We start from the raw sequence: 21637 nt of genomic DNA on the forward strand, positions 1-21637 counted from the left end.
CATTTTATTGTCAAACAGGATGACGAATACACTGGCATACGGCCAATATATTCGGGTGTTTCGCAGGGCAGTGTTCTTGCTGACCTACTGACCTCAAGAAACACTACTGTTGCAACATATGCTGACGATACAGCGGTTTTATCATCTCACGAGCCACAAGAAACCTCCAACTTCATCTTAACAAAGTCGAATTGTGGTTGAAAACGTGATGTATCAAAGCAAATGAGACAAAATCTACCCATGTGACATTCACCCTTTGTAGAAGAACATATCCCTCAATAAAATTGAATAATGATGAACTCCTACAAGCAGACAACGTTAAATATCTCGGAATGCATTTCGATCGACGTTTGACATGGAAAAAGCATGTAGTGACAAAACGCAAATGAGCTTGGGATTAAACTAAACCAAATGTACTGGCTGATAGGGCGGAAATCTAAATTATCATTATTTAACAAGGTTTTGCTGTATAAGTCAATACTTATAACATATTTTAGATATCCTCCAGAGGTTCTAGAAAAAAGCGCTGCGAGTCATTGGCGATGCCCCATATTACGTGACCTACAAACTGATTCAGCGGGATATCCCCTTAGAACCCATAACGAGTGTGATTCGAAGTATGTCAACTACTCCTAAAAGACTATTAGTACATCCCAATGCACTCGCCAAACAGTTAAATGTGCGCGATGACATTGTAGTGCATAGGCTCAAACGGAAACTACCATACGAACTAATTAATAGACACATAGAGTGAGATTTAATATACTCTAGAATAAGCTAGAATAGTTTTTAGAATAAGTTAGGATAGACTTTAGAATAAGTTAGAATAGTATCTAGAATAACATTTAGATTATAAGTTGTACAGCAGATCACTTTCTGAAGTGATCTACATATCAGGACAGTTATATAACTGAAATCGTATAATAATACGTATTGAAGTTCTGAGAGATTAATAAAATAGAATTCCAAATTAGCATTTTTCTCTAGTTTCTAATGTCTAGTATATAATATCTTCTAGATTTCAAAATATACTAAAACTTCTATTATAACATCTAAATATAATTTTTGACTTTGGGATTCATGATGCATCTCTAAAGTTAAATAGTCTATGTCCATACAAACTTGGGAATGTTACAATCAATAAACGTTTTGTTATATATTGACAGCTCAAAATTACTCATTACTATACAGCTCATTTTTTAAATTTTCCAAGCATTCACCAACCGATAAGTATAATGACACATAGAAGAAATGTTATTTCAAAAACTGCTTGGCAAGTACATGAGGTGCACTAATAATCTTTTAAAGTACTTTGCACGGCTGGTTTGAATCATACTCGTTGTGGGTTCCAAGCGGATATCGCACTGAATTATTTTGTTAGAGACGTACACTTTATCCAAATGCATTTCCTAATATTCAACATTCTCTGCTGTGGGAGTTCCCAATTGTAATATTTACTGTTAGACAAGTCCTTGTACGCATAGTGAACGTCACGTAAGTAGATTTTGTCGCATTCTCTGTCGAAGGCTCCTTGTAGCTGATATTGGATACATGTGAGATGATAAGACCGCCATATTATCGGCATATGTTGTCAATGTAGTGATTCTTGAGGTCACCACACACCTGTGAAGTACACAAAACCAGAATATATTACTGACAAAATGAGTAGCTAATAAATTTTTCTAAATCTGTTCCAGAGATTGCTCAAGATAAAATACTCTCTATACCACTGGTACATGATTGCAATTCTGATTTATAAACATGGCGAGAATTTTCGTTCTGCTGTGTCTGTTGTATCATCATAAACTGTGCAAAAATCACAAGAGAACGCGAAAATAATATTTTAAATTTAATTCTAAACTAGGCGTGATATTTTAACATATTGAATTAGATTATTTTTAGAGATCTATCTTGGAACTATATAATATATCCCAGTAATTTCGTTACTGGTTTTATTATATCTGGCATTCTATCAAATCCAAACTATTTTATATATATTTCTCCAGTCCTCCGATCATTATTTTTGTCCTCAAGAATCTATATCATTATCCTTGCTTCATATCTAAATTGCCACAAAACTGTCTTACAAGATATTAAACAAAATTTAAATATATTTGTGGCATTTAAAATATTACTATCAATTATATAATTGTCCCTTCGGAATAAGATTTGGCGAGGAATATTCATATTTGGAAGCCATCTATACGGGTGTACACAAGTCTCCTTGGACTAACATTGAAAAACGTTTTAAAATATGTATATAATAATCATTATAATAACTGAATAAAACAAACAAATAACTTATTTAACCTATCCACTACACGTATTTTATATTCTACTATATACACGCAATTTAGCTTAATACCCACCTAAACCTATTTATCTATTTACAATATTATTTTAACTACTATCAACTGATCAGTTTGAAATCGGTGCCGAGCCCAAATAATATAAAAATAATAATATAATTTTGTGACATACACAAAATTAAATTACGAACAAATATAATTTGTTGCTCGGCACCGACTTCAAAAATGAGTCAGTTGGTAGTAGTTAAAATTATATTGTAAATAGATAAATAGGTTAGTTTCTAGTCTATTCAAAGTTTTTTTGTACATACGTCATCAAAATGTTTATGTATTGAATGTCGCAATTTGTAAATTCGTTTTAGAATCAGACAATATTTTCCTTCTCATTTTATTCTAGTTAAAAAGAGACACGATGCTGTTTGATTAGTTCAAACCCGTAAACGAGTGATCCTGTCAAAGTCGTCCGGTTGCCAGACGTACGCAAAATTCTTGAAAGCAATAGTGATTATATTTTATAACATTTTGGCTCAATTATTTTATTTAGATTAGAATTTTATACGTCAAAGCCAAACTGAACTAAAACTCAGAGTTTATGCGGGAACATTGCGACGTTATGATGTCACAAATTTAGATGACACGTTTTTTTTACTATCGACTAGTTCGACTGTTTTCCGACTATCAACTGTTTCGACTGTTTTCATTCGACAGTTCCCATTGCTACTGGATAGTGAGTAACTAGCTGTAATATGGGTGTCATGTGTTTTACGCATAATACATAATAGTATTGTAAACAGTGAGAAGAAAAAAAGGGCAAAATGTCTCTAGACAATCATTTCGGCAAAGGGATATAGGGTTATATTTTATGCATGCCGCTAGAGGACGTAACGATCCCATAACCTGAATGGCACCTCATCAAAGTGTCTTGCAAATCTAAAAATGCCAAACGATTAGGACCGGTCCCCGAACTGTTATAAAGTTCGAATCGTCTTCGCGAAGCTTATTTCGCGAAATGACGAAAGTTGCAGTCAGGAATGCAAATGGGGAGATTGGGATCTGCATTTTCTTTCGGGAGATCTTGGTCGTTTTTGTCTCGAATGATCGCGAATATTGTTCGAATAAAACTTCTCCGGAATACATTTTAATATATTAGCATAGGGTGGACCATATCTTCGTTTTTGATAATGCCACTACGACATGACTCGTAAATATCGTTAGATGATTGTTGATTAATTCAAGAGGGTACAGATTTCCATTATTTATGGAAAACAATCAGTAAAATGACTGCTTACTTAGCACTAATCCAATTATTAATTGAATTTTGAAGTTCTATTCAGTTGACTGATTAAAAAAGCCGTTTATATAACAACTTAAATATAACATCGTCGGAATAAGCTTCATTCATAAACTTCAATTTTCAAAAAATGGACTAATAATTGATCTTACTGTAACCAAGGCAAATACGGTCACTCGGTAATTTTTTAAATTACTATTCTCTCAGTATTCCACAATTTGCCCAGTGGGCAATAAATGTTTGATGGGATTTATATTATATAATGACATGACATGACAAACAAATTAGTATTGTACTTCATTGCTATTCTATGTTATTCTTAAAACCATTCTACTAAACGGTTTAACCCACAAATTACACTGACATCGCAAACATTTAATTGTTTGGAGCGTACATGCAGATACACTGACACTCTTTCAGAGTACTTTGCAATACCAATTTGAATCATGAATATTGCGCTAAAGTAGATTATTACTGGCATAATATGTGGCGATGGCGATGATATTTTGGAATCTCTAAAGGATTGCTATGTTGGTTTTGCTAGTAGTACTCCGCAGCTTCATTCGCTTCATACGTCCGTATGGGTCTAAAAATTGACTTAAACATCGACAACTTATTATCCAAAAATAACTTGGATTTACGCCTGATAAGCCAATATATCTGATTTAGTTTAAACTCAAGTTGTTTACGCTTAATTAGTATATATTCCTTCCAAGCGTCGGTCCAGAAGCATTCCCAGATATTCAACATTATCTGCGTGTAGGACTTCATACTTATTAATATTCACCCGATAACAAGTCCTTCTACGCAGGGTGAACGTCACGTGAGTAGATTTTGTTTAATTCTTGATACGCCAAGTTTTCAACCACACATAGATTTTCTTGAAATAAAGTTGAATTTTCTTTATGGCTGATATTTGTTCGTAAGATATAAGATATAAGTCGTAAGTCAGTATACGTTGCTACAGTAGTGATATTACGTTAGAGGTGAATAAAGATGTTTTTTGTATATGCATTAAGAAAGACCATGGATAATACTTCATGCGTTTGCATCAATTAGATTACATAAAAATAAACAAGATGTAGTATATGATTCGCTGACCTGGTTATGTTTATTATTTGTTAATTATATGGTTATGATCTGATATACTTAATTTGTACATATATTTTGTAACATATAAATGTAAAAATTTTATTGACATTGAAAAAAAAATTAACGAAATTGGGATGACAAATTGGGCATATAAAGATATATCACTTAAAGTAGCAAGAAATTAATTATTTTTTCTAAATATATAATTTAGCCAATTATAACAGGTCAATTGAAAAGTCCCCAGCCTGGCACATAGATGGCGCTATTAGAATTAAATCCATATGTTTTTTAGTTAACCCTAACCCTCAAAAGATGCGTGTATAATTTTCACAGCTGTCGGATCATTAATTTGTGAATTATAGCATTTTGAGTGAAGCAACTTTTGTTATTGTGAAATTGTTTGTGTTTATAAAGTATCGCTTTTTGAAGGGAAAAAATACAGTTGAAACAAAAACTTGGCTTGATGCCGAGTTTCCGGACACTGCCCCAGGAAAATCAACCATCAAGGATTGGTACGCCAAGTTTAGACGTGGTGAAATGAGCACCAAAGACGGTGAACGCAGTGGGCGCCCAACAGAGGTTGTTACCGATTAAAACATTTAAAAAATCCACAAAATGATTTTGAATGATCGTAAATTGAAATTGAATGAAATAGCAGACACTCTAAAGATATTAACTGAACGTGTACATCATATCATTCACGAATATTTGGGTATGAGAAAGCTCTGAGCGAAGTGGTTGCGGCGCGAGCTCACTTTTGACCAAAAACAACGACGAGGTGATGATTCGGAACAATGTTGGAAAATGATCAAGCGTAATAAGCCAGAGTTTTTGCATCGATATGTGACAATGTATGAAACACGACTCCATCATTTCACTCCGAAGTCCAATCGACAGTCATCCGAGTGGACTGCACACGATAAACCCTCTCCAAAGCGTGGGAACACGCAACAGTCGGCTGGCAAGGTTATGGCATCTGTATTTTGGGATACACATGGAATAATTTTCATTGACTACCTTGAAAAGGGACAGATCGTACTACAAAAATTGTATCGAGAAGTTGAGGGTTGCTATAATCAGTCTATCATCCTTGAAGGGAATTATGTTGAATAAAAAAAAACTAATTTTGCCAAAAAAATGTGTTTTACCATGGCTTCCCTCTATTTTTTATGTTACGATTTGCAGTATGAATTGAATATAAATCCAATTAGTTAAAGAAGAATCTTGGTAAATGTGTTAGTGTAGTTGTAAAATGTATCTAAAATTCAAATATAAATATAATTTATAACACTTTAGATGTTGAATGATACAATATCAACAAAATTTCCAGAGCAGAGTAATTTTCAAAACTCACATAATAACAGACATTGTAAAAAGTAAATAGTTATCTAACACTATTTTGGTACTGTATGTTAAATTTGTTATACCAATAGTAATGATTCACAGTAATTAATAAAAACTTAAAATATGTATAGTTAAAGTATCGATACTGACACTGTTACAGACAAGTTGCACGACGAGCATCTAAGCATCCAATCGAAATGAAAACTAAATGTATTAATAATACGTGAATATACACAATTCAATATATCCATGATGTTAGTTGGATATTCTAATATACCATATTTAACATCAATTATTTACTTTCTTAATATGATGTCCACCACTTGCTTTTAAAACAGCTCCAATTCTTATACCAAAAGCAGGAAGGATGCAGTATTATATGCCAGTGTTAGAAGGTGTATATATACGTACACCTTTTGAGGCGTCTTATATAAGAACAAATATGCAACTCTTACGTTATTTTTCTAAATAAGTTGTCAATACTAAAGCAAGCGTCATACTTTAAAAAATATGAGAATTTACTAGAAAATTTATATACAACGTTATGTGTTGGAAAACGAAATTACTCTTCATAAATATAATTTCAGTAATTTTCATTTTAGTGCTCGTCTTACCTTCGCCATTCCCCTCACGGCGGCCCATAAAGTCACCCTCTTCTCATCATGGGTTTACAGCGATGCCGAAAGTAGCAGTACATCACCGGGCGACATTGCCATCGCCGCTTAAAGCCTTCGCTAAAGACCATTAATGAATTTACACGGTCTCGTTTATAAGCTTCGGTATCAGTGAGATGTTTATATTCTTAGTTTCGACCGACGTATTAATAAACACGCCCATCTGGAGGGTTTCGTCGCGGGAGGGAATAGCGCGTGATAAGTATGACCGATTTGGCATCAGTGTAAATTCTATTTAAAAAATTATGATTAGATGGAAAGTCTGTAGTTATTACAAAAGAATGTTTATATAAATGTTAAAGATCTAGCTTATTTTTTATTAATATTGTCTTAATGTATCAGAGTTATAATTCACTTGAGGTTCAAAGTGTTCTGAAATGAAAAAATATAAAAATTATTTGTACTTAGCTTAACTATTCTATAACAACAATATTAACTATTCTTAACTATAACAATTCAACAGGACTATCCTATTACTGTTATGTAAGTCGTGGATTCGATTGCTACTGGGGAATGGCCGTAAATATTTGTTTATAATTGTGATTGTTTATAAGTACAAAAGTGCAAAATCCGACAAGAAAAATATTCATAACCACGCCAGTAACCAGGGTAGGTTATTCGCTAGTCTACAGGCTTAATGCCGAGGACCGTGGTTCGCAGCCATGTTACTTAGTATAAAGGAAATTTTAAAATATAACAGAAAAAATGTATTAACAAAAATATATATTTGTTGGATAATTAAACAAATAACAAAAGTAATTAAATGCGTGAATTTCGAGCTATTGGATCATCAGTACGCATGTGGGAAAAAATATTTTTCAGATATCACAAATAAATCATCCTTTACATTTATAGTTTCATATCCTTCACATTGTTTCCATTATTGGTCTAGATATTTACGTCTTTTTTGGAACAAGATGTTTTTGAGCACCTTTAGTTGTTCTGTTTCTTCTGATCCGTGTTTAGCCTAATTTACTTCAAGAGCCAATTGGCTCTTAAATTTTGATGGTATTTTAGATTGTGATTGTAGAACTACAGCAGACAAGTATTTTACACCATCTTTCAGCAAAAATATGTTTATGGTCTTTATATGACTTATTCTCAATCTACAATTTGCTTGATAGTTCATGGTGATGCATAAAAACAATATTCGATAGCTGAAATAGAACCAGGTGCTAAAAGCGTAGTACTACTTTGATCCTGATCCTAATTCGAGTCAAATTTGAACAATTTTGTCAAATCTAGAGGCCATTAGATTAATAGTAAAAATCATAAAATACACCTGAACTGACAATATCGAGCCCAGTAAACTAAAGGACAAATGACGTTCAAATTCCATGTCAGTCTAAATGATAGTTCTGCCAACTTAATGACAAAAATAAAAAGAAGAAATAAAGAAAACAATCCCTTTAATGGCTTTTTTCCAATGGGCTACGTCCGATACTTTTTTGACAGATTGTAAATAATAAACTATGCCGAAAATAATTTCTCTATAAAAAACCAATAAGTGTGAAGGTGGTGAGACTGCACAATGGCGAAAATGGATCAATCATTAGATCTCTCTCCAAACCAAACCAACATTATATTTTGACGTCGTATAATTAAGAATAAATTATCAGAAGCAGCACTTATTAACACATAGGCTGAAAACTCCCCGGCGTAACAAAGAAAATTGTATTTTTTATAGGCCTGTCACTAGTTGCTGTGCACTTAGATGGCGTTTTTCTGGTTCTGGAGTGAAGTGATGGATTCATGTTTCATTCGTTGTCACATATCGACCCAAAAATTCCGGTTTTTTACGTTTAAACATGGTCAAAAACTCCTCAGAATCATCAAAACGTTCTTGTTTTTGGTCAACATTGAGCAAACGCGTCAAACCAATTTTGAACAGAACTTTCTCCTAGTTAAATATTCATGCAATATAAAACCAACATGTTCTTTTGATATCTTTACGATGTTAGCTAACTCACGCAACTTCACTTTTCGATCATTCAAAACGATTTTGTGGATTTTTTATATTTTGTGGTGTTATCATCTCATTTGGACGTCCACTGCGTTCTGCATCATCGGTGTCTCTACGACCACGTTCGAAGTCAACAAACCAACATTTCATTGTTTCTTCTGATGGAAAGGAGTCCTTATAAAACTTTCCAAGCCATTACTTCGCTTGAACGGTATTTTTCCCATCAAGAAGCAGTGTAAAATTAAAACACGAAATTGTTTTTGATCCATTGTTTTGAAAATAACAAAAGCAGTGTCGCTCTTAGCACAATAACTCACAACTTATGAATAGAATACCATGAAATTTTAACAGCTTTCTTTTGAAGGTTAGTACTAACTGAAAAAGTGGTTAATGCCTATTGCCATCTATGTGTTAGGCCCGGGACTTTTCAGTTTCAATAGAGGTGAATCAAAAAACTTAGTTTTTCCATTCGCAATCGTACTTTCACGAAAATACCACATCGTAAAGTACAGAAATCCAATTACAATTTTGTATAGTTGAGAGATAAATTCCGAAACGGTAACACCGTCCAGAAAAGCTCCCATTTCCAGACCTGTAATTGAGTCTCCCGATAGTCCGATCAAATCGCCCATCGCCTCGACCCCCTCGGTCTCCCCGCCCACCGCGTTCTACTTTCAAACGTTCCCCATTTATCCCGCACGACAATTTTCGACAAATCCACACGTGAACCGCAATCTCCCTAATCGCACATCTTTAATTTCGTTGCCGTGGAGCACGGAATTAACTTCACAATTAAGATAAGGACAGACGTCCGCGAGATTCTACCGCCCGGGTCCGGGATTTATGGGTTCGGGTCGACCGGTGGTGGTTCGGGGGGTAGGCAGGGCGGCTTTGGACGGGCCGGGTCCGTCGGACAGTACGGGGGGATACGGTTTTGTTTTATGGCGTCGTCAGATAGCGGCGCCGATGTTCATTAATGTGGCGTCGAGACGGTTGAGTGACGGCACCGGGTTCCGGGTTTTCGGGGAGCAGAGCGCCAGGTGCGGCCGGGGCGAGCGGGGAGGGACGTGGGGGATTTATTGGGAGGAAATGTTCGGCACCGGGTCGGTGTAAACGTGGAAATTGAGGTGGAAATGAAATCTATTTATCTAGTTTAAATAGAAAGTTCCTTGTGGGCCATCTTGAGTCAGCCTCACTTGTAGGGAATAAATTTACCTCTATTATTTCAAAATCTGATTTTTCTACAACACTAGTTTATATTTTATTTTATTTTTCTTCGAACTAACAACCCTTATAATTGGAACAGTAACACATGGCCTGAAAATCCCGGACGTAACAAAGAAAACACGTTTTTTTATTCAAAATTGGCTTTATTAATCAACGTAATCTCCATGAAGAGCCACCCAATCATTCCAGCGCCACTTTAACATTTCAGTATCACTTTGGCAGAACAATATATATTTTGCCTCAAAATAGACCTCAGTTTCAAGGATAAACTCTTCATTCGAGCGAAATTTTTCACCGGTGAGTATTTTTTTGAGGTCAGCGAACAGCCAACAGTCGCTGGAAGGCAAATCTAGCGAATACGGTGGATGTGGGAAAATTTAAATTCATGTAGTTTTGCCATTGTTTTAGTTGACTTGTGACACGGTGCGTTGTCTTGATGAAACAATTTTTTTCTTTATCATATGCGGTCATTTGTTTCTCGGCCTTCAAATGCTCCAATAACGCTATATAATATTCACTATTGATAGTAGTCTGATGTATTTGAGGTGATTTAATTATCTGTTTTAGTTCTTCCTAAACGTCAATATATAGTTACTTTTGATGACATCGTAGATAAGATTCAAAAGTAGCCAGTCTAACGAAACTATATGAACTTTCTATAAAGTCTTTCCTAGGAAAGAACCCGTAAAATAGAACATGTTTTTTACTGATAGTTCAAAAATATTTGTTCAACAAATCAACCTCACAACCATTTGGCTCAGTGGCGAATATAATTATAATTTAACCATTTTATAAATATATTGATATTTTCCAATCCTAGAATGCAAATATAATTTATATTCCATTCTTTTTTCCACATTATCTGGGTTTTTCTATCCTTCGATCGTTATATGGGATATTCGTCGGTTATATAGGATCACACAGCCCTTATACACATTAAAATTGATGGTTAACACGCAAAATAAATGATTTTGATAATTTGGTGCCCTATATCAATGTACGCTGACGTCATATGAAACATGTAAGCATTTTGGAGCGATTATAAATCTCAAAATTAAGAAATGCGTTCTTTTTTCACTGAAAACCTTGATTTCTGGTAGAAATAATATATTTAAAAAATTGAAAATGAACTAAATATAATATTCTAAATTTTTATTATTAAATTATATTAAAAATTTTCATAATTGATTATCATCCCAATTACATTCGTCATATCGTAGATCAAAACCTCATACCATTCACATTTATCCAAATCTTTATGGTCTCTATAGGACATGAATTTTCGAGAGAACCGTTAAGGACTAGACCATCTATCTTATTTTTACTATTTTTGCACTACATTACCTTAGTTTATATTTTACAGTTCAATTTTTTGCGTAGCAATAAATATATAACCACTTAGATTGACAAGTAGTAATTGAAACTTTTTCCCCAGATAGATTTAGATATATTATAGTTAGAGATTTTTTATATTTCGTTTATTAACCGATTTCAAAAAAGAGGAGGTTCTATATTGGGCTGTATATATATTTTTTTAATGCATGTTCGCAGATTTCCCCCTCAATTATGGACCGATTTTCAAAATTCTTTTTTTATTCGAAATAGTGCCCTCCGAGGTGATCCCATTGGAACCAAGTCAGATAGGGAAAGGGGGGGAAATCGAGGAAAAACCTCAACTTTCGAAGGCATGTACAATGTTTTCATATATTTTTTATCTAAAATAATCAGATATTTTTGTATAATGTTATTGCTGAACTTATGTGACGAAAAATCGGAAATAATTCAATGTAAAAGCCATTCAGCTTTTTAAGCACTAACCATATCACTATATAATCAAAAAAACAGAAAACTAACCACAGAAAATAAATGTATAACGCTGAAGCGACTCCATAACGTAAACACTCGATAATGAAAGCATCGCGTTAATGTAAACACAAAATTACAAAATAATTATCGCTGTTGAAATATTTATTTAGATTGTTATAAATATACGTATATCTATTAATCGTTCCCTTTTAATAAAATGTTTATTATTTAATTTTTATATTACGTTCGTCAATATAAACATTTCGATAATGTGAACTACATTCGATTTTAATTAGTTCCCTTCAACAAGAGTCTGCTGTATTGCCGTAATAATGACACTTTATTATATTTGAACATATTTAATTTATTTATTAAACAGTAGAGCGGCGGTATAAATTATCAAGGCCATCTATAAAATGTTGGCAAAAAGTTAAATTATAGCGATTACGATATTTTTAAAATATGGTTAAATAAAACGTCTGTAATGATAAACAATGCAGTTATATACAACATATCACAAAATTACAGACTTAGTATTAAGAATTAAACAGTTTTACAAACGTAGAACAGGCCATAAGATCAGGCATCAGCGAAAATAATCCTTCAAGTGTAACATATTGAATATATTTACTTAACGCTCCCAAATTATTAATTTAATCAAATTTCAGCGAAATAATATAAACTTAATTATATCACTCAATGGATGCCCGATTCCTCAAGCAGAATCAGCTAAAACCTATACCTTGGAATCCATCTTGACGGTAAATTAAATTGGAAACATCATGTTAGACAAAAAGTAAAACCCATTAGAACCAAAATAAAACAACCATACTGGTTTTGTCGGAAGATACTCTCAACTTGATCTTGAACTAGTCTACAACGCTGTCAAAACAAGGTTCTTCAGTTGATTACCAAAGTTTATCGCTATATAACCAACGAAGAACTGCACGATGATCTGGAAATCAAATGGATTTGCGAAGTTATCCAAGATTTCGCCTTGAAACACGAAAGAAGATTACTAAATCATACTAACGTGGAAGCAATACAACTGCTGGACAGCGCGCAGGGTATCAGGAGATTGAAGCGAACCAAGCCATACGAACTTATATAAAGTGTATACTTTTAGTGTAAACAATAACTATAAGTTATTATAATTTTATAATTGAGGAATACATATTGATGTGTTTACTCGCACTCGTCTTGCTTGTAAATTAATCCAAGTATAAATGAAATGTAGTAATAAATTAATTTATAATTAAGATTGTACTAAGCGTATCTAATAAATATATTACAAAAAAAAATCAAATTTAACCAAAAAAAAATTCAACAAAATTACTACCAAATACGGCTCTGTATCGTCTAACCTAAAATACCAGCGCTGCCCCATATTTCCCACTTACCACTTCATTGACTCACTATATCGTCACCATAAATGAAAATCAAACCTAGTCGCGGCATATTTTGTAATTTAAATGGAAAAGACGGCGATTTAACTTTATAATACTGTTCGACGGCCATTCTCAAAACGTAATCAACCACTTCGTGACAAACGAGAACCGTAAAATAACACTGTTCCTATTTAATTCGGCTCCTCCGCCAATTGTTCATTAAATTATTATTAATTTATTTTTAACATTGGGAAGACTAATAATTTTTATCTCGCCGTTGCAACACACTGATTATTTAAACATAAAAAGGCTTATTCATTGATATGGTCGAACAGTAATTTCATATATTATTACACACATTGATAGTTATGATATAAAACTACATTTCACTAAGATTATCTATCAATTATGATCCAATTTTATTGAGTTAGTTAATAAATAAATATATTTTTTAACTATTTATATACTTTAATATTAAAATTTAATTTTTATTGCGTATAGAGAAATATGAAGATCAACAATTATTAACGTGAATTCCACAGTTCACAGATCCAATATAGGTAGGTTTTTTAATAAAAATTAGCTTCAAATATCGCACTCTACTTGATTTATTCATTGAAAATAGCATATAAATCAATAAAGGCATATGAAATAAAATTAATAGCTTTAAGCGATGGAATAATGTTAGATTATATTATTGGTCATGATTTTATTTCAGCTGGAAGCTTTTAGCTGATAACCGTGGTGGTCATTCAATCATCCATATTACCTTGTTATAAAAGATCATTGCAATATGCAATTTTACCTACCCAGCTACTTGTGAAGACTCCTATAGTAACTTAAATCACAAGACATCGTGTAATACAGTATTTTATTCTAAAGGAAATAATTTTGATGGTCCCCATGGTTTCAAATAGTATTGGCATCAAAAGTCTCGTCGAGGTTATAGAGGCGGAGTTGTCATATTATGGCACGGTATCATTAAAAATCTGAGACCTAAATGTAATAGTTTTTAGTTTCTTATAGTCTAGTAGTCTTCGGTCTGGTTTAATCTACTGCACTAAAGGAATTCTGATACAGAAATACTGATCATCACTCATTGTTATTAACCACTTATTATTAAGGATTTTTTCAAATTTATGTAGAATATAACAAGCGTGTTAAAAATAAATGAGTAGAACTTTGTATGATGCTCGAAATATGTGAAAATGTGTGAATGTGTGAAAAAATTAATTTCAAATATTAATTAAGATTCTGTCTTAGGTCTTTAAAAACAATATGAATGAAGAATGCTATAATCAAGCATACCAATTCACTTTGAACTGGGAGCGAATTTTTCTTCTCATTTTACACTAGATAAAAAGAGACAGAATGTTCTCTAATGCATCTGAACATGTAACCGAATCAATCGATAAAACTTGATTTGTGTTGATACTGGTCGACTCTGTCTACAAAATTTTTCATTCAAAACATTACAGTGATAATAATTAAAGTTAGTTACAAATCGGCATGCGTTGTAAATCAAAATTCTAAGTTGATGTGGCAACATTGCGACATGCTAACGTCATACATTTTGGTGACGTGCATTGTTTGTTTTATTTGATAGATTATAAATATTTACAGTTAATAACTATGTTACTTGTAATAAATGTGTCATGTGTTTTTTAACAAAAAATACAACAAAGAAATTGTTGAAAATTTTAAATTGAATGAAAAGGAATGTTATTCTACGAAAGTTCTTTTAAAAATACCTATTACTTTAAATTAGTCCAATATTAATGACATTCTCAATATCAATAAAACATATAGTAACGATGTTGCGCTCTATAAATTCTCTCTACAAACAATTATATCATTGTTATTGTCAATTTATGTCCACATAAGTGCCGTCGACAAATCGACCCACTGAATGTTAAAACTAAACACGTCATCGAATCGCTTTCATTTCCATAAAATTACATCGAAAGGAGCATAATATAAACACGAGAAGGTTTTTATTCTGGTGTATTTTTTGGTCGGGGCGCACTTGAATCAATTAGAATGATAACGAGGCTGTTTACCGAGCTGGTAGTGATGTTTAACCACAAAAAAATTGTACCAATTGAAATATAATAGAGAAACAGAAACGAAATTTATTATCGAGATTGGTGCGAGGTACCGGGAAGTATAAATGTATTTGAAGATCGTACAATATGGTAAAAGATGTTTGAGAAATTAATTAATTGAATCTTAAATTAGATATGCTTAGTACAAACTGCATTTACCATTAATTTATTACTATTGTTCTGTTGTAGTTGCGTCATTACACGATAATAGTAGAATAAATACATATAGTCTATCCACAGTTTATTTGTACATATGTCATCAATATGTTTAATGTATTGCCTGCCGCAGTTTGTAAATTCGCCGGCTTAGACGGTCCTCCTACTGTTATAACCGCGGGTTCGATCCTGCTGGGGCATAGTCGTAAATTTATGTCTGTGATTGTCTAAAATTTGTGAATGTTTTAGGCAAGAGTGTAAAATCTGACAAGGAAAATGATCGCAGTCACACCAGTAACCAAGCTGGGTAAGACCGGATGTCTTCTGGGATGGTTTCTAAAGTTGATCACTCGCCAGTCGGTAGGCTTAATGCTGAGGACCGTCGTTCGGAGCCCACGTTAAACTTTAGGCCCAGTCCAGATAAACCCATAGTTGGTAAAAGGAGACTTTAAAATATATTTAAAAAAATTTGTAAATTCATTTTAGAATCAGACAATATTTTCCTTCTCATTTTATTCTAATTAAAAAGAGACACAACGCTGTCTTATATGTTCGAACGTGTAACCGAACTAGCCCTGGTTGTCCGGTTGTCAAACGTATACTAAATTCTTCAAAACAATAGTGATAAGAAGTTATATGCTTTGCTTGTTCTGATAAGTTTCAAATCGCAGCTTATTATTACTCTGATAAAACGCGGATGGCAAATCAAGATCACCTTGATGTTAGCTCTATCAGAGATTAAATTAATTAATATTAAATATATGAAACGTATAAAAACGGTGAGTATAAAGGAAACTGTTAGTTTGAAAAGTATCAAAGGGGTCAAATGGAACTTCCGAATATTTTAAAAGCATATAAAATGAAGGACTTATTATTTCAATTTATGTATTTTGATGAGACATGGATATTTCAGAATGGTACCAATATACCCAACGGTCATTCATGGCAAGACAATAAAAATAGTGTTATAACAACAAAAGTTGATGGAAAAAGGTAAATGGAATAATAATTGATTATGGTGTATTAGGCATAACATTTATTAATAATTAATTGCAGATATATTGTACTTCGTGCTGAAAACAGGAATGGTTAATAACACCTTCGGTTTGGATGAACTGGATAAGACACATTGAAGAACAAATTGACAAATGATGGAATTGTGAACAAATGTTAGATAGATTGGAAATTAACAGCTTACTTATTCACTTGAATGAAACTTTCTGAATATGATTTGATTCAATGCTGCCAATTTCAAGACAGGATGATGAGAGTGGAAACAAGTAAAGGTGAGTATATAATTACTATATGATTACTATAGGAAATCTTATTGTAGAATGAAAAAGATTTACGTGCACAGATATGTGTGTAAATGTTCAGAATATACATGATCATTTGGTTAAAATATGTCAGGAGAAAAAGAATGGTAACTGTTTTACAGATATGGCAAATGCATTAAGGGTAATGCAGTGGTTAAATGTAGTTTTATCACGAAAGATGTATATAGGTATTAACAGAACAAACGAAGGAAAAGATAGAAATACAGTGATATCAAAATGTCTTTACAACGAAACACTGTACCGAAGTACACAACAACTAAGCGTAAAAGATAAATATGCACTCTAATGAAGATAAAATATATTACTTGGATATACAATTGTTAATTAGGTGGATTAGACCTCAGAGGGATACAACTACAAATGCGCCTAGAACTCTAACTCATAGGTGGTATGGAAAAAAGTTCAATGTAAATATAATCAAACACAATCCTAACATTCAAACAACAATACAACGTCCTCTAATGCATAATATATGCGTTAGATTTACTATAATGTTAAAATAAATTATATGTGATAACAGTATTTTTGTTTAATTATTGTATTTAGATTAAAATAAATTAATTTTGTTGTATGTCAAAGCCGAACTGAACTAACACTCAGAGTTAATATGGCAACATTGCGACGTTTTGACGTCACAAATATAGATGACATTTGTACAAACTAACTTTGGATAGAGTATAGTATCTATTTCCCAAATTAAAATTAAATCAAACTGCTTTATTAAGCGTAATACTTTACATATATTTCATATTTTATCGCGAAATCTTGATTAATTTTGTAAATTTAATTGCAATCCTATAGTTATCATCGTTAGATCAATCCCACAAGACCAAATAGGCTTTATAATTGTCTAACAGACCAATCTCTGCGATTTTAGGTCATGTTGGGGATATATTCTGGCTAACCAATAGAGTTATTTTATTTTAAGCCTTATATAATCTGCTAACGTGTTGTAATTAACCCAATAAATAGGAAATGCAATGAATATTTTACTTTATTTTAATATAGCGTTAAATGGCTAATAACTTTTCCCATTTTTCTAATTGAATTTGAATTCCACGTTGCAAACATAACCCCTTTTTAAGGCTTTTGAAGAATCGGCCAATTTCCTTCACTGAAAATAAAGAAACAAACGAAGAATCCATCACAAGACAAAACAAGATGAGGATAAATTAAAAACAATATAAATAAAATATTAAGAACTATACTAGAGCCAACAAGAATAGACGAGTATAAATACAGAATAGATAGTAAGACAAATAAAACAGAGAGTGATATAAGACCCACAGGTAAAAAAAAGAAAAAGAAGAAAGAAGGCGAAACATCAGATGTATTATAGATAAGAATAAGAGATAACGAAATAAATATATGTCGATAACTATATAGAAACTGATCTATGTTCAATCGCTCATTCATTAAAATAAATCAATCGAAACTACTTATAATCAAAGAAGGATGTGTCTAGTAAATGTTTCTGCAAGTCGTACTTCTATTTATGCAATGGTCGTTTTGTTCTGCTTACTTCAGCTTCAGTAGCGAATACAGCGGGGAGGGAAAAGAAGATCAAGAGGATAAGAAAAGTCCATCTTTACTGATCTGTTTCAATATCCAGCTGATTGCCCCAAGATCATTAAAACCATCATTTTTGAAGTATCTTAATTAAAACAGTAGAGTGTGATGCAACTGTAGATTTTTAAATAATAGAACAAGATATAGTAAAATATTCCCACTTGTTAGCACAATGCTCGACATTGCAAAAAGCATATTCACATGTTAGTTTGTAGTCGATACACTGGATTTCAATCCTACTAATTTAATTACAATGGCTCATAGATGCGTCATCATAGTACTATGACTAATTTATCATATGAATATATCTAGTAAGAATTATAACTTTGACATTCTTACTTCAGCTTAGGCAAACAAACCATTCAATATTACAATCTAAAATCAAAAAACTGTACCGGTTAGTCGGAAAGAAACTCCCAACTGGTCTTAAAATCAAAGAAATTGATTTATCAGTCAATTATAAAACCAATTTGGACTTATGGGATTCAAATATGGAGTTGCACTAAAACATCAAACCAACTACTAACGCAACCATACCAAAACAAAGTTCTTTGGTTAGTTACCAATGGTTAACGCTACGTAACCAACAAAGAACTACACGATGACCTCGAAATTAAATAGATTTGCGAAGTTTTCCAAGATTTTGCCTAAAGCATGAAGAAATGTTACTAAATCACAGCAATGTAGAAGCAATACAGCGACCGGACAACTTGCAGGAAATCAAAAGATTGAAACACGAAGTTGTGTAGTATGTAGGTCTTTGATCTTAAGTAGTCTTATTTCATTTTACTTTGGGAAATACATACTGATATGCCCACACTCGTCGTGCTTGTATGTTGATGCAAGTACAACATACGAATAGTGATAAATTAATTTCATAAATTAAAATTGTACTAAGCATATCGAATGTAAGATGTAAATAAAAATAAAAAAGTTGAATTTGTCAAAATCTACCTAGTGATGGGAGCCTATTCAGTTTAGCTAAAAATAGTTTATTTTGACTAAATTACATGCGCATATGTTAATTATAATTTCGGGTAATTCTTGTAATTAAAATTATCACCGCAAATAATTTAGGTTTTATCAAATTAACCAAATCATCAGCATATCTGAAATAAACCGTACCAACAGTGATATATTTCTTTATTTTGTTGTGACACCAGTGTTTTTTTAACATTTTTTCGAATGCTTTAAAATGGTCAGCATACTAAAACTAAAATAAAACCTTATCCTTAATATATTGTATTATTTCCATTACTGTTCTATTAAAAATAGCATTGAAATAATATTCGAAGTAAAACAAACGAGCTCATATATATTTCCGCCGTAATCCGGCACTATCGTGCCTGATTATACGTCACTGTCTTACCTTATCGTCGATTTAACATCCCCGTAAACTATTACCGAAACAACAGGATGTAAAACAACCCCTGATACAAACATAATGTCGTTTTAATACGTGGCCGTTTCGTGCGGGCGGACCCGGCCCGAAGGGCGCCTTCCGGGACCGGCCGACGTCATCGCACGCGAACCGTCCTCTCACCTGGACGGGTCCCCGGCGGCTTTTCGACAGTACCGCCCCGATTTTCCGACGTGTCCGGCACCGTTGGTCAGACGACGACCACGACGACGAGGACCAAAAGCAACGGAGGAGTCCACTGTCGGGGAAATAATTAAGGACTGTCACCGAACCAACGGACGGACCCGTCTCGTGAGCGCAGCACTTTTAGTACCAATTAGGCGGTTTTAGTTCAGGAAACAGGACCGTACTTCGGGTTCCAGAATTCACGACGGAATTCGGTCGGTTGTTGTTGTTGTTTTCGTCTCGTTTCGTTCGTTCGCCTGGAAGCGTATGGGACCGGAAGTCTTGCGGAGATTATGAGTGTTTATCTTGTAAAGTTATTTTCGTTATTCTAATTAAACAACATTGTTTTTAACAATAGGCTAAATGACTATTTTTGGAAAACCACTTTATTGACAATCCTACGTATTTACTTTACCCGGAATGAAAGTTATTTCGGCAAAGAAGATGGATTTAAAAGAAAAATTGACGCTAAAACACTTCAAATCGGCGCGTGACGTAGTTGTTTTGGTCGCCCTAAATGGGTTACCTGTTTACGGACCTTATTTATATATTATTTTAATAATTAGCATTATAATTGGACATAATGCATTGCATATATAGTGCATTGATGGTGTGAGGGCCCCTAATATAATAACACATACACGTAACAGGTAACAGCTCCAAGCGCGTTGTGCATTTTGGTTCCAGAACAGAAAAATATGATTAAATCTGTGAACCAACCAATGTTCAAACTACATCTATATTTTTTTATTCACAGCAATAATAACATTCTAACGTAAAAAGTAAAGTGTAACAATAATATTTGAGGTTAAGCCTCACTTGTCTTGTTTATTGATTAATATCAGTCCCTAGTAATGTAGTTTTTTTAAGTTACCAAATAATATAGCAAATTATATTTAATATAGTGTGACTAGTTTAGTCGTACAAGTGTGCATGACTATCTACAAGATTTTAATGCCAACTAGACAGAAGATAATGGGTTTCTAACCGAACTCACTCAACATTTACTGCTATTCACTACCGAATGACCATATATTCTCAAGTTAAAAAAATTAAATCCAAGTATACAAGTGCCAATCAAATCATACAGTGGTTAGATTACGAAAAGCCAACATCAAATATCTGCCTTATTGTACATCAAATAGTTCGATGGGCTATAACATACTTCACCAGGTTATGGGTTACAACCTCAAATTTCTTTAATTTTTACTGCCTGGTATGTGTTTTATGGCAAGTAGAAGTTTCAAACATTTCGAACAATACTTATGTACAGAGAATGTATGAACTCAAATGTCATTCAAATGTCAAAAAAATAATTCAAATATCTAATCAGAGATCTAGTTTAAGAAATCATAAGGGAACCTAATAGGTTAAAGCATGTCTAGAAGTATTGTTGTTGCACATGCTTATAAGATTGTAAGGGTATTATTAAAATGAACTTCAAAATTACAATTTGCGCATGTTATTTACACAAATATTACAAGGTAATTTAATACAATACGGGATACACCTTTTCGTTCTACAAAACTGCTAAAAGTTTAAGAGAATCAAACATTCATCATTAAATGTTTATAATTTGAACATTTGCTTGTATTGTAGTTATTACTACAATACAAATTATCATCTCTTTTCAGTAGGTTTGCCATCGATACAATTTTGATTTATCTTAGCAAGTATAGAGAACTGATTTCAATAATCTGTTATATACTAACTATTCTCACAGTTCCCAATTAGCTATTGTGCTATTATTCGGTGCTCTTTAGAGTTATTACCAGCATGTATTACCTTTCT

The 21637-nt window shown here is 32.9% G+C and overlaps 1 protein-coding gene and 1 long non-coding RNA gene across 4 annotated transcripts in view; both read left to right on the top strand.

Annotated features, from left to right (window-relative positions):
* The window catches only part of LOC143202779 (E3 ubiquitin-protein ligase mib1), a 450080-nt gene that overhangs the window by 410407 nt on the left and 18036 nt on the right, over positions 1-21637 (top strand). The window contains exon 1 of one of the 3 annotated variants that reach the window (XM_076414577.1): positions 10091-10197. The exons of the other annotated variants lie outside the window; for them this stretch is intronic. The gene's annotated coding sequence lies outside the window, so the exon portion shown is untranslated. Of the gene's footprint in view, positions 1-10090; positions 10198-21637 lie in introns of those variants that run through there. 3 annotated transcript variants of the gene reach the window in all.
* LOC143202788 (uncharacterized) lies at positions 16144-16566 on the top strand. Its single transcript, XR_013007231.1, has 2 exons — positions 16144-16348; positions 16412-16566. It is a non-coding gene; the product is annotated as an uncharacterized LOC143202788 (long non-coding RNA).

Source organism: Rhynchophorus ferrugineus, unplaced genomic scaffold, assembly GCF_030347505.1.
Source record: "Rhynchophorus ferrugineus isolate W39M unplaced genomic scaffold, kcgeb_rfMv2 rfM9, whole genome shotgun sequence".
In the NCBI taxonomy this organism is placed as follows: Eukaryota; Metazoa; Arthropoda; class Insecta; order Coleoptera; family Curculionidae; genus Rhynchophorus; species Rhynchophorus ferrugineus.